Genomic DNA, 18631 nt, shown 5'->3' with positions numbered 1-18631 from the left:
CACTGCCATGTTCCCGTGATCAGGAACTGCTGTTGTTTTAGAAAAAGAAATATTATCAGAAAAATGCACCTCCATAGCCGATCGTCCGTCACTCTTTAAAAGATCAAAATTAAGGATATATATAGCATGCATTAATCGTTGGTTTGCAGTTAATTTTATATTGGAGAGTGATCCCCCTTTTTGTTTTAATAAATAATACTTAAGAGTAAGATGACAATGTTCAATTAGAGCTTGAACTGTAGAATTGTAAGGAATGCCTGTTTTATGATTGATATTATATAACTGAAAGAATTTTCTTAGTGTAGAAGACAGGTAAACTGGAGCCTGGTCAGTTTTTATGGTGGTGGGAACACCCAGTACTGCAAACGCTTGTAAAAGATGAGTAATATCATGATGAGATCGTTCTCCTGTCAAGGCCATGGCCCATGAAGCAGAAGAGTAAGTGTCAATGGAAACATGAACATGTTAGAGTTCCAAATTCAGGAACAATAGTAACACCCATTTGCCATAGGGCATTGGGACATGTTCCCCTGGGAAAGGTTCCAGCTTGTAAATGAGAAGAATTAATTTGAGAACAGGATGGACAAGAATTTAAAATATTCTGAGTTTCTGATTCAGAGAGAGAAAGATGTTTTTGTAAAGTAAAGGAGGGAGCATGAATCAGGTCATGATAGCATTGAGCCGGTGAATGATTAGCAAAAGAAAGAAGCTTGTCTACTTTACCATTATAGTATGATAAAGGACCTGGTATATTAGAGTGTGATCATATATGAGTGATAAAGAAGAGGCATAGATGCTGATGGATACATGCCTGTAACTGAGAAAATAAACTGTTGGGATTGTAAGGTGCCCAACACTGAAGTTTCTAACAGAGGAACAGAAAAGGCAGCATAAGCAGAATCAGTAACAATATTGAGAGAACCTGGAAAATCTTGCAGAGCTTGCAATACAGTATATAATTAGTTTTGTTGTGCAGAAGTAAAAGACGTTTGAAAAGTTTTTGACAAACCAAAACAAGTTGTATAGGCTGCTTTAAAAGATTTTGTACCACCTGTAAAACATATAACAGTATTTAATAATGGATTAAGAGAAGTTTTTTGAAGAATGATCCATTGATAGCACTGAAAAAAAGGAAAATAAATAATTTATTCTTAGGGTAATGACAGTCAATATTTCCTAAAAAATCAGAAAGTGCAATTTGCCAATGAATATTTGCTTGAAATACTTGTATAATATTTTGTTTAGACCATGGAAGAATAATGGAGTGAGGATCTTGACCAATCATCTGTCTTAATCTCTGTTGTCCTTTGAGGATAATGGAGGCTACTTTGTCGATGTAAGGTTGTAACAAGTATTTAGTTTGATACTGCAAGAATATCCATTCTAGCCAACCATCACATTGACAGAGCAATCCTGTGGGAGAGTGGGGTGTAAAATAAATTAATAAAAGTAAGGCTTTGTGTAAGTCAACTTTTAATAATTAAGCTTTTTGAATGTGCTTTTCTATCTACTTGAGTTCTTCCTCAGCTTTTGACGTTAAGTCTCTAGGGCTATTAAGAGCTGAGGGTCCTTTTAAGGTATTGAAATGATGTAGTTTATAAGTAGGAATACCTAATACTGGTCTGATCCAATTGATATCTCCTAATAGCTTTTGAAAATCATTTAAAGTTTTAAAATGATCTCTCTTTATCTGAATTTTCTGATTTTTCTGAGGGATTGTTGAATTTTCTTGAATTTCATTCCCTAAGTAATTCATTGGGTATTGTATTTGTATTTTATATGGGGCTTTTTATAAGCCCCATTGTTTTAATTCAGCTTCAGTCCCATTGAAAATAGTAGTAAGAGACAAATGTTTAGGGAGGGCTATAAGAATATCATCCATATAATTAATTATATAAGCTGAGGGCCATTTTTTATGTATAGGTTGAAGAGCCCTATGCACATAATTTTGACAAATTGTAGGGCTGTTTAACATTCCTTGAAGAAGTACTTTCCATTAGAACCTTTCTGAAGGAGCCTGTAAGTTTAAGGAAGGGACAGTGAAAGCAAACTTTTCCCCATTTTCTATGGATAAAGGAATCGTAAAAAAACAATCTGCAAGATCAAAGATATCTATGTTCTAGTCCTTTGGAATCATAGCCAGAGAAGGGAGGCCTTGTTGTAAAGGTCCCATAGGTTTAAGGACTGCATTAATTTGTCTTAAGTCATGTAAAAGTCTCCAGTTACCTGACTTCTTTTTTATACCAAATACAGGGGAATTCCACAGGCTTATGGAGAATTCTAATCTATTTAGCTGAAGCTGTTCTTGAACTAATGTGTGTAAGGCAACCAGTTTTTCTCTTCTGAGGGTCCACTGGACCACCCAAACCGGTTGGTCCCCTGTAATGGTATAGGAGCTGGCAGCCATGTATCAATGACCCCTAAGAAAAAGACTGAATAGGTGAAGGTTCATCAAAAGAAGTGTAGCTTGCCATTGCTGCATTGTCTCATCTCCAGAGAATAATTGCTACATCAACAATTAAAGGCTTTAATAAGGCTAATTGTTTTTCAGGGCCTAGACAATGTAAGGTAGCTGAACTTTGTCATACTTGAGAGGCTGTACCGATGCATGAAACTTGAATGTGCTTTTCTTGTTTGGGCCAATGTTTTGGCCAATGTTTGAGAGCAATTATAGACACATCAACCCCTGTGTCTAACAATCCTGTTAAATGCTTGCCTTGAATCCAGACCTTACATTGGGGCCTACCAGATGTCATTTTTGTATTGAGCCATATTTGTTTATTTGTACTTCCAAATTCACCCTGTTCCTGCTCATAGGATGTTGTCAAAGGGGGGAGATAGGGGAGTAAAACAATTGGGCAATTATTTCTCCTTGAGGTATATATAATTCTTTATCAGATGATACCATTATTTTAATCTCACCCATAAAATTTTGATCAATAACCCCAGGTCTTACTATTAATCCTTTTGGTGTCTAACTACTGTGACCTAAAAGTAAATCCTACAGAATTGGCTGGTAAGGGGCCAAAAATTCCTGTGCTAAGTAATTGGACCCCTTGTGATGCGTGTAAATATACAGATTGAGAAGAGGCAAGATCTACAGCAGCACTTCCTTTAGTTGCTGCTTGCAAATCATGTCATGTTCTTTTAACTGGAGAGGATGCCTCTGTATTATTTTCTAGGGCCTCAGAGGCTGGCCCAGTTGAAGGTTTAAAGGCTGAGACCCACTGATAGTATTACCATGTTTATCAAATTTTGAACGACATTCATTAGACCAATGTCTCTCTTTTTTACATTTTGGGCAAACAGACGGCAGTTTATTTTTGAAATTAGGCTCTTTTGTCCCCTTTTTAGATTGACAGTCCTGTTTCATATGTCCTTGTTTGCTGCAACCAAATCATTTCAAATTTTTTTAACTTTCCCTCCACTTTCCTCTCATAGTGGTTGCTAGTAAATTAGCTTGATGTGCAGGCCTTGATATAATCTTCCATTCTAGCTCCCATGGCCTTTAAAGGTCTAAGAACTCTCTGACACTCTGTATTTGCATTATCATAGGCTAGCATCTGTAACAACAGATCTCTCAAATCTGGATGTGCTACTGTCCTTCTCAAATCATCTTGTGATTTTGCAACAAAATCAACATATGGTTCATTAATTCTTTTTAAGTTTACTAAATGGTAAGGCAGGCTTTCCATCTGCTTGTGTTTTTTCCCAAGCTTTTAGGCAACACAAACATACTTGTGTTACTGCCATATTGTTGTATCCCACTTGTCTATCTATCAGCAGCCAATCTCCATGTCCTGTTAGCTGTTCAGCAGTTATAAGAATCGGAGGATTAGTATGCTGATTTCTCAAAGCTTGTGCTTTTGCTTCTTCATACCACCACATCTTAAATTGCAAAAAATCAGGAGTCTAGACAACTACAAACCAATAAATCCCAATTATGAAGGATCATCCTTTCTTGTTCTGCCAACCCCCTCAAGAGACCCACAATGTATGGAGAATTAGTACCATAAGAGAAAATAGCCTGTTTCGTCTTTCAATGTCTTGTAAGGAATAGGTGTATAATGTGCTCTGATCCCTCCTGTGGAAAATCAGGATCCTCATTTGGCCCAAAGGGAACTAAGTTAATTGACGCCATAAGGGTGTCAGATAAGCATCTATATCACCCTCCCTCTGGGCTTTGCGTATTCCTGCCATGAAGGCAGACACAGTATGAACAGGAGCTGAAGGCTTTTTACGATGAGAGGAACGAATGGGACTCTCGTCATCAGTCTCTGAAGAAGAGGAAGATCGAAGAGGAGTCAGACATATGTGGGGATGAAGATCGTTTACTTGATTTCACCACATCATCTAAAAGTTCTCTCTCATGATCCTGTGTGTCTGATTTGGTTTCAGACAGTGGGGGAAGTTTGCAAAAGTTGTAAGGTGAGAGTGATCAAATTACATAAAGACCAAACAGGCACGGGTTCCCAGTGGCGGCAACCAGTAACAATGTTTTTTAATATATTTGTGAAGTTGAGCAGTCTTTTTTATAAGTTTCATTCCTGAGGTTTTTAGGAAGGCACAGAGTAAATCCTCTGGTTTACCTGCTTTAGATTCGTTTTGGCCCATTATAGTGTCCCTGACATCTCGACTCTGTCCCTACATATGCTTTCCCGTGAGTCTTACTGGATCAATGATCTTAGTAGCTTCCCCGCTCTGAGTTTCAGATCTCTGTTTGGGCGCCGCTTGTACGTCCTTCCCTGCTTCTGACCTGCAGATAAAGGAGGAGACACGATGAGGACCAGCCAGGGGACTCGAGGCTTAACCGCACAAGTGGTGCTGAGAGGTCACTCTTCATATTTATTGAGCAAATAAATCTTAACAATAATATAATTCTGTGGGGGGGACTTAATACACAATCATTAACTAACTTAATCCTCTGCAGTCTCCAATCTCCTTGGGCGTGACGTCTTACACGGTATTGAAACAACAGCAAGGTCAATTATGCCACAGAAAGTGTTTTGGTCTTGTTTGTTCTGTTCTTGACCATGTACCAGGAATTACAGGAAAAATAATCAAGTCATATATGATTATATATTTGATTTCTATACTTGATTTATATATTAATCCCACAAACAACAATCCAGGACATTTTGAAACTAAACTAAAATTGAAGTTATTGTGGTCCAAAATGATAAAGCAACTTTGGACTAAAAACCCCGGGTGGGATGGCTTATGGTTGCAGATTCTCAGAAACAGTTGTTTGCTCACTTTTTGTGGCCCAAAGGCAAGATCCCTAGAGTACTCTAGTATTCCAGGCTAGAGATTTTTATTTCACCCCTACTCTGAGGATATGAACCTTATTTCCCCAGATTCTCAGGGAGGGATGTCTCTCATGCTCCTGACATGAACAAATGCCGGGTATCATTTCCTGTCTAGATTTAGCAAATGGCCAGAGACCAAAAAAACTTTTCTCTGTGGTTCATTGCCCATATTAATATTGTGCCCTAAATGATTTTTCTCTTAATTGTTCTACTACACTTTGGGCTGCTTTTAAATGTTTTCTATTATTTTTAGTTGTTTTGGGTGGCAGAAGCAGTCTTAAACCTTAGCTTGCCATGTTTCTGGAAACCCATTAGCTTTTTTTTTTTTATTTCTGCTTTTTATCTAACATAGGGTATGTCATAGAGCACAAGTCTACCTAAACCAATGCCAGTTTGTGTCTTGTATGAGGCAGCATTGGTCTAAACTATCAGCCCACAGAAAGATACATACAGAAACTGAAAGTTTCTGGAAGCAAACATCTGCCTTATTTTATCCCAACTATAACTGCCAAGAAATTTATGAGCATTTATGTTATATCATTGGATCTGCTAAAAAAAAGATTATTAGCTGTTCATTGACTAGAGATGGAGTAGCCTGGTATTGAAATCAGGATTGTGTTTTTGGACTTTTGTGGGTGTCAGTTAAAACTGATAAATGTGTTTACTCTCTTGTCTTCCCAGCGGGTTTCAGCCCCGGTTCACTCTTGATTCAGTGAGACCAAAAAGTGAGAGTTGAATGGTCCCTGAGGTGAAAGGGATTATACTCAATTTAATTCCCATCGTGGCAGGTCAGTCACTAGAATCCCATCCATTCAGAGCAAGTCTGCATGCAGCAAGCTGGTCTCTACCTCTGGGCCTCTCTGCCAGTGCAGCCCCACCGCCAAGCCCTCTCTCTCAGTTTCTGCCCTCAGCTCTACCACCACTTGGGTCTCTGCTCTCCTGCATCCTAGCAGCCCAGAGCACTAGGGAGCGCTCTTAATACAGAGTCAGTAGTGACATATTGCTCACACGTGTGCAGTAAGCAAGCTGATCAGGATCAGGTGAGAATCCTGGCCACAGGAACTTTCATTTTCTCTGCATCTCCCCAGAAATAAGTGCATGTACAAAGAATTATGAAAGTTAATATAAAATGTAAGTATATATAGAGAGAGATCATCTGAAGACTTACATATGTTTTTCAACCCTAGAAAGAAACAAAGGCAGAGAGAAGACACTTTGAGTAATCACTTCATCATCTAACAATGTCACTCCACTTATTTGTGAGTACAAATTAGACAAAACCTAAACCCAAAACCAGACTCTCTGTTAAATTACATGTGTGTGTGTATTCATTTCTGTTTCAAACAGAAAAATTTTGAATCTTATTTGAGAGCAAGGGTTCATATTTTTTCCACCTTTATTGAAGTATAGCTGACATATACATTGTGTACATATAAGGCATATGCAACCGTTGTTATTTATGTGTTGTAAAATGATTACCACCACAGCATTAGCTAACACCTGCAACATGTCACAGTTACCACTTATTTTCTGTGGTAAGAACATTTAAGACCTACTCATTCAGCAACTCACAGAGATTTTTTTTTTTAAGACTGAGCTGATAACCCCTTCAATAGTCCACCTGGCTCACCCACTAGTAGGGAAAATATGTATCTCCCAGCATATATCTTGTCTTTTTCTTCCTAGGAAAAACATTTAAATGTGGATTTAAGACCCTTCCCACCCTGAGCACTCTCTGATCACTGACCTCAGTGGTTCCCAATCTGACTGAGCTGCAGGATTGCTTATGGGCTTGTTACACAACACACAGGCCTCTCCCCAGACCCACCTTCTTAGAATGTAGGGCCTGGGGCCAGGAATCACTTATTTCACAAGCCCTGCAAGTGAGGTTGATGCACAGCCATGTGTGAGTCCTGGTCTATGTTCTTGCTAAATGTGTGACCTGAAGACCAACAGCAGCACCAGCCCTATTACAAATCCAGAATCTCACACTCTACCCAGACTCTGTCTGGATCTTAATGGGATGCCCGGAGAACCTGTGACACTAAAGGTTGGGTCTTCCTGCTCTATGTGCCTTCTGCAAGTGGTGCCAGATTGTGAATCTACCCTAGGTGTGTGGTCTGATCAGGCCATTAAGCACTGGGGAGTACAGGGGTCAGTCCTTATCCCTTTCTCTTCTATAGCCATCACTTCCTGGTGACCTCATCTGTGTTTAAGGCCTTAAGTATCATTTCTATGCTGCCTCCTCCTCCCAAACCTATTTCTCCAGCCCAGTCATTCTCCGAAACTCCACTGATACCCAAAAGCCAACCTCACCTGCATTTCTAGCAGACGTCTCAGATTTAGCATTTCCTAAATTGGATGCTTATGATGCCATTTCCTCAAATAGGCTCCTTCTGGAGTCCTCCCCATTTCCATGAAGACATCCACATTTCTCCCTGCTGAGTCTGAAATTGTGAATGTCCTTGTTTTCTCCTTCTCCCAACCTAGATTTAATCCATCAGGAAGTGCTGCAAAGTCCATCTTTAAATATATCCAGAATCCAATCACTTCCTATAATTTTCATGCTCACACCTGACAGGCAGCAGCATATCCAGCCTGGAGTGCTGCACTGGTTTCCTACAGTTTTCCCAACTGTTCGCTCATCCCTCACTTATCGGTTCTGCACAGCAGCCAGACTGAAGCTTCTAGAGAAGTTTTATCAGGTCAATCTTCTGGGCAAAATCATCTCTAACTCCACATCTTACTCAGAGAAAAGTCAAGGCCCTGCTAATATCCTAAGGCCATGTGATGTGGCTGGACATGGGACTTGTCTCAGTTGCTCTCTGCTGCAGCACAGCGGTCTCCTCACCCTCCTTGGACACAAGACACACTCCTGCCCCAGAGTGTTTGCAATGGAGGTTCCCCTGCCTGGAAGGATGTTTCCCCAGACATCCTCATGGGCATTTCCTTCATCCTTCAAATCTTCACTTACAGGTCACATTCCCAGTAAGGCTCACACTGACCACCCAGTACAATAGCCATCTTCCCTGTCCCCACACACTTACTCTGGGCCACCTGTCTCAAAGCACTTACCAACTTCTAAGGAAAACACTTACCCTATGCTTTGTTTCTTTAATATACACTGCCCCTTTTACTAGGACATGTGCTACACAAAGCTGGCAATTTTTGCCTGTTTTTAATTCAAGATATCCTATTATGTGTGTGTTATTATAGGAGTATCTCATATTATTTAGCATACAACAAGCATCAGTTGAATGAATGATCCGTGTGGAGCACCTCGGCATTCTAGAGACAATATTTTTACTAATGTGATCTCAGATCACAGCTGTTTGGTGGAAGCCATGACACAACATCCACACACACTGATGTCAGTGCCACCATGCTTTCCTCACCAGCGCCGCTCCCCCACCTCCATATCTTCCTTCCCACTCCATCCCTCCTGTACACCAGCACACATGCATATTACTCTTTTTAGAAAAGATGTACCTTGGCTTAAGGGCCATGTTTTCCAAGCAAACATAAATCTACATTAGGCCTTACTTTATAGCTCCGTGAGTCTGGACCAGAGGCTGCACTGGCATTACCAGAGCTAAGGAGGGAGGGAGGTCTGGTGAGCAGACAAGATAGAAACTAACTGGAATTTAGTATGGTTAACACACTACCAGGCAGGTCCCTCCTCTCTCTAACTCTAGAATCTGGCTCTTTATATAGATGGGGGAAAGAAGGAAACAATAAGTAAGAAAAGAGCCCCAGAAGGGCTGGATGACTCTGAAAATTTACCTCTCAATACCACAGTCTCCTGTGTACAGGGGATGCCCTAGTCTTGTGGAGACAATGACAAGCCAAGGATAAATTTCACTGTCAGAAACAGGGGACACCCAAAGGGAATGAAACATGAACTTGTATACAAGAACACAAATAGTCCTAAACCTCTAAAGAAAGAAAAAAAGAAAGAAAGAAAGAAAAACTCCCAAATGGGGGCTGAGGGCTGGACCCAGGCCTGAGCCTAGGCTGACCTGGACACCCAAAGCCATCCCTGCCATTGTCCTGAACATAGGACAAGGCCTTGCTATCCAACCTTCCATGATCAGAGGTCCTAGTGAGACAAGGTTTTACTGAGGGACAAAGGAGCAGAGATGACCCATCTGAGGAGGGACCACGTCAGAGCCCATGATGCACTGAGCCCACGGGGCACAGGCCCCATCCACACTGGGCTCCTCACAGACTCTCCTGTCCACTCACAACAGACTGAGCAAAGCAAACACAGATTCTGGAAGATTCTCAGTGCTTGCATTTATTTCCTCTCTCAACATTAGGATTCTTGCCTTTAATTAACACATCAACCCCTATGGCAGGAATTAGAAAAAATAAGAATGCATACCAGATTCTCATTTTCAATATATAAGACATCATTACTCAGCCCAACATAAAGTGAAGACAAGGTCCAGCCTCACCTCTGGTAGAACAGGACAGTCCATCAGGGAAGAGAACCCAGTCAGTGTGCAGAGGGTTCCTGGTGAGCAAGGAGACCAGTCTTCCCACCTCCCCACATTATGCCAATAGGAACACAGACCCATTCAGATGTTCTTTGCAGAAAGAGTCAGAAGATCTTGATGTCACACAGGGGAACATGAACAAATCTTACATCACCCAGTCCCCACAAGGCAGCCACCTCATACTGTGAGAGAAAATCATCATGAACAAATTCAGGGCAGTCAGCTAATAGTGACATCCTCCTAGCCCACCCCATGTTCACAATGTCCCACTCAGAGTCCCCATCACCCAGTGTGTCCCTCTGCCCCAACCCCTCCCACCTCAGACCTCCAGGGTCTCACCTTTAGCATCCATGAGAGACATATCAGAGCCCTGGTCACTGTCACCACCTGGGGTGGGACAGAACAGAACAAGGTCAGAGCCCAAGGGAGATGATAATAAAGGAGAACCTATGGGGGGTGTGAGCTCCCCCATGGGCTCCCATCTATATTCCCAAGGGGCTCAGGGACCACCCCCTCCATACATACTTGCAGCCTCAGCATGGCCCCCTTCTTTTCCTCCTGTGGGAAGAAAACACCCTATGAGAGGCAGGGCCATGAGGGCCTAGTGGGACTTGTGCTGGACCACAGGGAACTTTCCAGAACTGTGACTACAGACCTAGAGCAGGATTGGAAAACAGGAAGAAAGGAGATATAGGGGGACTGAACCACCTACTCTTCTGGAGTCTGTTCTCAGAAGAGAAACAATATTTTTGGACATAAGGCACACTCCTGCCCCAGAATGGCAGGAGTTCCCCTGCCTGGAGGAAACTTTCCCCAGACATCCTCATGGGCATTTCCTTCATCCTTCAAATCTTCACTTAGAGGTCACATTCTGTGTGTTCTCAGCAGGGACATTGCCTCTGACTTCATATTGCTGGGAATCCATCCCCATCACCACATTCATCAAAATAAAAATCTGTCCTTTATTTTCACATGTGCTCTACAAGAGTCAGTGTCAGCCCTCAGCTCTATAATGGGCACGCGTAGGGGTGTGGACAGCACTTCCCATTAAAAGGCAGGACAAGCTCATTCTGGGACTTGAAACCCCAGTGGGCCAGGAACACTCAGACCCCCACTCCCTTTCCTACCTGAGCACTTCTTACTCCACATCACAGCTACAACCACCATGGCCCCAGTGACCCCGAAGAGGACCAGGACAGCAATGAAACCTATGATGGAGATGGTGGGCTGAGGTGGCTCTGGGGAGGGAAGGGAAGGTGAAGGCCTGACCTCAGGCTTGAGTCCTGACCTTGCTGAAGTCTCCACAGGGCTCTGCTCCCTGAGAAAAGGCTCCACCCCTCACCCCTCCTCACTCCATCTCAGGGTGACAGGCTCGGGCAGCCCCTCATGCTGCACATGGCATGTGTATCTCTGCTCCTCCCCAGAAGGCACCACCACAGCTGCCTACTTCTGGAAGGTTCCATCCCCTGAAGGCCTGGTCTCCACAAGCTCTGTGTCCTGGGTCAGGTCATCCCCATCACGCAGCCAGGTCAGGGTGATCTCCGCAGGTTAGAAGCCCAGGGCCCAGCACCTCAGGGTGACCTCATGATCAGAGAAGGGGTGGTGGGTCACGTGTCTTTTGGGGGGATCTGAGGAGGAAAAATCAGAAAATTCATACTTGGGTTACCTCCATGGACCACTGAAGCAAACACTCCTGTGACCACCCCAAGGATGGACAAGACAACTGGTTAGGAAGAAGCACAAAAGCCACCAGCAATGACTTGGGGATCTGGGATAATCTACTCCTTGGAAAGTTCTAGAATCAGGGCCAAGCCCAAGCAGCAGATTCTGGATCTGCAAAAGGGAGAACACACTCATGGTCCTTACTGGGGTCGGGGTTAAGTGTCAAAGGAAAGCTGGGATCAGGCCTGCTAAGATGTTCTCAAGCTGAAACAAGGCCATAAGAGAGAAAGTCAGGGTTCCCAGCATGGCTGTCAGGATCACAGTGAACCCCTGATGGGTTATTTCAGGTATGTCGCCCCCTTTATCCCCTGAAAAGATTCAACAGTCCTTTAGAGAAAGTCAGGCCCTCAGAGGGAGTCACTCTCTAGGACAGAGTGACTGTCCCTCTCCCCACCCACGGCAAGGGTTGGGCTCTGACACCCAGTCCATTTCTGTTACTGTGGGAGTATAGCCAGCCCCAAAGGAGATCTAGGAGACCTGTAGCCCCTCCTAACTGTGCGCTGCAGCATCTGCTTCCGGATACCCAGGTACCTGCGCAGTCCCTCCATGCACCTGCCCTCCAAGTAGTTCCCAATATGCTCCACCACACTGTCCTCCTCCCACTTATGCCTGGTGATCTGAGCCGCCATGTCCGCTGCGGTCCAGGACCACAGATCCTCATTCAGGGCCATGTAATCGAAGCTGTAGTAGGCTAACTGCCAGTACCCACGGAGGAAGCATCAGTCCGACCCCACGTTGCGGCCAAATGCCTGCTGGAGAGTGTGAGACCCAGGCCCTGCACACACAGTGCTGTGAGCCCCTGCCCCACCCTCCGACAGTGATTGAGCCTAAACTGAAACTGAAACCAGGTAACAGTCCCTGTGGCTCTTTCTGCAACCTCGGAGCGACCCCGCCCGTCCGCATCCTGTACCCGGGCTTGCTTCACTCACTGGCCTCGCTCTGGTTGTAACAGTGGCCTAGGTCATTCAGCCCCACTCAGAAAGCCTGTTCGGGTCTCCCGGTCCCAGTACTCAGGCCCCTCCTGCTGCATCCACCACGTCCGAGGCTCCATCCTCAGACTCGCGGCATCGCTGTCGAACCAAATGAACTGAGTGTCATCCACATAGCCCACAGTGATGAAGAGGGGGTCCCCATGGCCAGGCCAGGACACTGCGGTGTAGAAATAGCTCAGGGAGTGGGAGCCTGGGGTCGCGGAGGGGCTGAGATCCAGGCTGACCCTCCACTCCACGTGGGTCACCGGTCCCAGGTGGGTGAGGTCGGTGGGGAGGGCCTCGGGAGACAGAAGGGGATGGCAGGAGATCCGAGGGGGTGTGTGGGTGGGAGCCAGGGAGGGACAGGGGGCAAAGGGGGAACAGGGGCAGAGCTGAGGTGGAGGTCTGGGCCGCAGGCTGAGGAGAAGAGCCTTCGCTGTGGTCCTGCACCCCCATACAGCAGGTCCCCTCGCTCCTCCCTGCAGAGACGGCTCACTCCCAACCCTGCACTCACCCACCCAGGTCTGGGTCAGGGCCAGGGTCCCCGACAGCAGCTGGAGGAGGGCTCTGGGTGTCATGGCCCAGACCCTCAGCGTGTGGGCATAAGCTGAGTCCTGATGGATCAGTGGAGACTGTAACTTGACAGCGGTGAAAATAATTGGCTTACCTGGAAACCCTACATGCCGGGGAAGTGCAAAGGGGTCCCATCACTAATATCCAGGTGGGAGGACTTGACACAAGTTGGGAGATGCAGAAGTGCAACCTCGGAAATGAGGGGAGAGCTACTCTCCCCCAAACACCACTCTTGGCCTGAGAGCCACACACTCCTGGGGAATCTGGGGCTTTGCAAAGACCCTTCTCCTCCTGCTTGGAGAGTGTTGTGTCATGCTGTCTCTCAGAGTCCTGGCCCAGGTCCTGTGTTGGGTTCTCAAATATTTTGCTTTCAGGATACCCATACAATCTTACAGATGAGTAGGACCCCAAACATGGACCTCAAGCCATGGAGGTGCACAGATCTCCCAACACAAAGGACCCAAGGAAGACAACATCAAGACATATTAAAATGGCAAAGATGAAGGAAAAATACAGACTTTTAAAAGCAGCTAGAGAGAGAAGAAAGATCACATACAAAGGAAAACCCATCAGGCTATCTCATCAGAGTTCTCAATATAAACCTTACAGGCCATGATAAGGGAGTGGCATGATATATTTAATGCAATGAAGCAGAAGGGCCTTGAAACAAGAATACTCTACCCGGAAAGGTTATCATTTAAATTTGAATGAGGGATTAAACAATTTTCAGATAAGCAAAAGCTGAGAGAATTTACCTCCCACAAACCACCTCTACAGTGCATTTTCATGGACTCCTATAGATGGAAGCATTCCTAAGGCTAAATAGATGTCACACAAGGGACAGACAAAGAGTAAAGAATATGATTCATAACATACAAAGAATGGAGGAAGAAGAAAAAGGAAAAAAAAGAACCTTTAGGTTGTGCTTGTAATAGCATCCAAAGTAAGGTAAATTAGACTGTTAGATAGTAAGAGAATTACCCTTGAATCTTTGGTAACAACAAATCTAAAGGCTGCAATGGTAATAAGTACATACCTATTGATAATCACCCTAAATGTAAATGGTCTGAATACACCAATCAAAAGACATACAGTTACTGAATGGATAAAAAAGTAAGACCCATCTATGCTGCCTACAAGAGACTCCCTTCAAACCCAAAGACATACACAGACTGAAATTGAAAGTAAAGGGATGGAAAAAGATATTTCATGCAACTAATAGTGAGAAAAAAGCACGAGTTGCAGTACTTCTATCAGACAAAATAGACTTCAAAACACAGAAAGTCACAAGAGACAAAGAAGGACATTACATAATGATAAAAGGGTCAGTCCAACAAGAGGATAAAACTATTATAAATATCTATGCACTCAACACAGGAGCATCTACATATGTGAAACAAATACTAACATAATTAAAAGGAGAAATAGAATGCAATACATTCATTTTAGGAAACTTCAACACACCACTCACTCCAAAGGACAGATCGACCAGATAGAAAATAAGAGACACAGGCACGGAACAACATATTAGAATAGATGGACCTAACAGACCTCTACAGAACACTCCATCCAAAAGCAACAAGAGACACATTCTTCTCAAGTGCACATGGAATATTGTCATGAATAGATCATATGCAAGGCCACAAAAAGAATGTCAGTAAATTCAAAAAGATTGAAATTGTACCAACGAGCTTCTCAGATCACAAAGGTATGAAACTAGAAATAAATTACACAAAGAAAATGAAAAAGCCCACAAACACATGGAGGCTTAACAACATGGACCTAAATAATCAATGGGTCAATCACCAAATAAAAACAGAGATCAAACAATATATGGAGAAAAATGACAACAATAATTCAACAACACAAAATCTGTGGGATGCAGCAAAGGCCGTGCTAAAAGGGAAATATATTGCAATACAGGCCTACCTCAGGAAAGAAGAACAATCCCAAATGAACAGTCTAAACTCACAATTAATGAAACTATAAAGGAAGAACAAATGAGGCCCAAAGTCAGAAGAAGGAGGGACATAATAAAGATTAAAGAGAAATAAATAAAATTGAGAATTAAATAATAGAATCAATGAAAGCAGGAGCTGGTTCTTCAAGAAAATAAACAAAATAGATAAACCACTAGCCAGACTTACCATGAGAAAAAGAGAGTCTACACGCATAACCAGAATCAGAAATGAGAAAGGAAAAATCACTACAGACACCACAGAAATACAAAGAATTATGAGAGAATACTATGAAAAATTATATGCTAACAAACGTGATAACCTAGAAGAAATGACCAACTTTCTAGAAAAATAAAACCTTCCAAGTCTGACCAAGGAAGAAACAGAAAATCTGAACAGACCAATTACCAGCAAAGAAATTGAATTGGTAATCAAAAAAACTACCTAAGAACAAAATCCTTGGACAAGGTGGTTTCACTGCTGAATTTTAGCAAACATTTAGTGAAGACCTAAAGCCCATCCTCCTTAAAGTTTTCAAAAAGTAGAAGAGGAAAGAATACTCCCAAACTCATTCTACAAGACCAACATAACTCTAATCTAATAACAAAACCAGGCAAACACACCACAAGAAAAGAAAATTACTGACCAATATCCCTGATGAACATAGATGCAAAAATACTCAACAAAATGTTAGCAAACCAAATTCAAAAATACATCAAAAAGATCATCCATCATGATCAAGTGGGATTCATCCCAAGTATGCAAGGATGAGGATGGTATAACATTCAAAAATCCATTAACATCATACACTACATCAACAAAAAGGACAAAAACCATATGATCATCTCCATAGATGCTGGAAAGGCATTTGACAAAATTCAACATTGATTCATGATAAAAACTCTCAACAAAATGGGTATAGAGGGCAAGTACCTCAACATAATAAAGGCCATATAGGACAAACCCACAGCCAACATTATACTTAACAGTAAGAGCTGAAAGCATTTCCTTTAAGATCAGGAACAAGACAAGGATGCCCACTCTCCCCACTTTCCTTCAACATAGTTCTGGAGGTCCTAGCCGTGGCAATCAGACAGCACAAATAAATAAAAGGCATCCAGATGGGCAAGGAAGAAATCAATCTGCCCCGTTTGCAGATGACATACCATTATACATAAAAAACTCTAAAGAATCCACTCCAAAACTACTAGATCTAATATCTGAATACAGCGAAGTGGTGGAATACAAAATTAATATACAGAAATCTGTTGCATACCTATACACTAATGATAAACCAGCAGAAAGAGAAATCAGAAAAACAATTCTATTCACGATTCCACCAAAAAGAATAAAATACCTAGGAATAAACCTAACCAACGAAGTGAAAGACCTATACCCTGAAAACTACAACACATTCTTAAGAGAAATTAAAGAGGACACTAATAAATGGAAATTCATCCCATGCTCTTGGCTAGGAAGAATTAATATGTCAAAATGGCCATCCTTCATAAAGCAACCTACAGATTCAATGCAATGCCTATCAAAATACCAACAGCCTTCTTCAATGAACTAGAGCAAATCATTCTAAAATTCTTATGGAACAACAAAAGACCCCGAATGGTCAAAGCAATCCTGAGAAGGAAGAATAAAGCAGGGAATTACACTTCCTGACTTCAAGCTCTACTACAAAGCCACAGTAGTCAAGACAATTTGGTACTGGCACAAGAACAGACCCATAGACCAGTGGAACAGAATAGAGAGGCCATATATAAATCCAAGCATATATGGATTATTAATATACTATAAAGGAGCCATGAATATACAATGGGAAATGACAGCCTCTTCAACAGCTGATGTTGGCAAAACTGGACAGTTACATGTAAGAGAATGAAACTGGATTATTGTCTAAACCCATACAGAAAAGTAAACTCAAAATGGATCAAAGACCTGAATGTAAGTCATGAAGCCATAAAACTCTTAGAAAAAAGTATAGACAAAAATCTCTTGGACATAAACATGAGCAACTTCTTCATGAATGCATCTCCCCAGGCAAGGGATACAGAAGCAAAAATGAACAAGTGGGAGTATATCAAACTAAAAAGCTTCTGTACAGCAAAGGACACCATCAGTAGAACAAAAAGCCATCCTACAGTATGGGAGAATATATTCATAAATGACAGATCTGATAACTGGTTGATATCCAAATTATATAAAGAGCTCATGCACCTCAATAAACAAAAACAAATAAGCCAGTTAAAAAATGGGCAGAGGAGCTGAACAGACACTTCACCAAAGAAGAAATTCAGATGGCCAACAGGTACATGAGAAGATGCTTCACAAAGCTAATCATCAGAGAAATGCAAATTAAAACCACAATGAGATATCATCTTACACCAGTTAAGATAGCCTACATCCAAAAGACAAACAACAACAAATTTTGGCAAGGATGTGGAGAAAGGGAAACCCTCTTACACTGCTGGTGGGAATGTAAACTAGTTCAACCATTGTGGAAAGCACTATGGAGGTTCCTCAAAAACCTCAAAATAGAAAAACCATTTGACCCAGGAATTGTACTCCTAGGAATTTACCATAAGAATGCAGCAGCCCAGTTTGAAAAAGACATAGTACCCCTATGTTTATTGCAGCACTATTTACAAAAGCCAAGAAATGGAAGCAACCTAAGTTTCCATCAGTAGATAAATGGATAAACAAGATGTGGTACATATATACAATGGAATATTATTCAGCCATAACAGGAAAACAAATCCTACCATTTGCAACAACATGGATGGAGCTAGAGGGTATTACACTCAGTGAAATAAGCCAGGCCGAGAAAGACAAGTATCAAATGATTTCACTCATCGATGGAGTACAAGAACAAAGAAAAAACTGAAGGAACAAAACAGCAGCAGACTCACAAAACCCAAGAATGGACTAATTGTTACCAAAAGGAAAGGGACTGGGGAGAATGTGTGGGAAGGGATGGATAAGGGGGAAAAGGTGGCATTACTATTAGAACACATAATGTAGCTGGGGGTGGCACGGGAAAGGCGGTATATACAGAGAAGACAAGTAGTGATTCTATAGAGTCTTACTATGCTGATGGACAGTGACTGCAATGGGGTATGTGGGAGGGACTTGATAATAGGGGGAGTCTAGTAACCATAATGTTGTTTAAGTAATTGTACATTAACGATATCAAAATTAAAAAGGTATAGTGAGAAGACTGATCTTTTTACATTTTATTGTTTCACAAGTCTCTTTGTTGTCTGTCTCATTAGAAGACTTGGATATTCATATTTTCTTTTGCATTTAATGTTAATTTGGTTGAAGTGTATGAAAAAATACAAATACACAAATATGTAAGATATTTTTTAATCTTTCCAGATAAGGGTAGATTCTCATCTGTGATACTAAATTAAAATTATGTATCAGTGCTTTCTCAAAGGTTATTTGCAAAATGAAACATGAGCCATATCATTGACTATTTCTTATTTGTTACATTAAAATCCATAAACCTACCTGTTCAATGACTGTGTCTTGTACTAGTGCATGATACAGTGAAGTAATCTATTGTTTTATTAAGTTATATAGATCTG

At 42.1% G+C, this 18631-nt stretch overlaps 1 pseudogene; it reads right to left on the bottom strand.

The window, feature by feature from the left end:
- Nucleotides 1-10127: 10127 nt before the first annotated feature.
- LOC118924119 (HLA class I histocompatibility antigen, A alpha chain-like) lies at nt 10128-13088 on the bottom strand (annotated as a pseudogene).
- Between the last annotated feature and the right edge of the window lie 5543 nt (nt 13089-18631).

Source organism: Manis pentadactyla, chromosome 16, assembly GCF_030020395.1.
Source record: "Manis pentadactyla isolate mManPen7 chromosome 16, mManPen7.hap1, whole genome shotgun sequence".
Taxonomy (NCBI): Eukaryota; Metazoa; Chordata; class Mammalia; order Pholidota; family Manidae; genus Manis; species Manis pentadactyla.
Note: the sequence above shows the minus strand (reverse complement) of the source record. Positions and strands in the feature narration are given on the sequence as shown.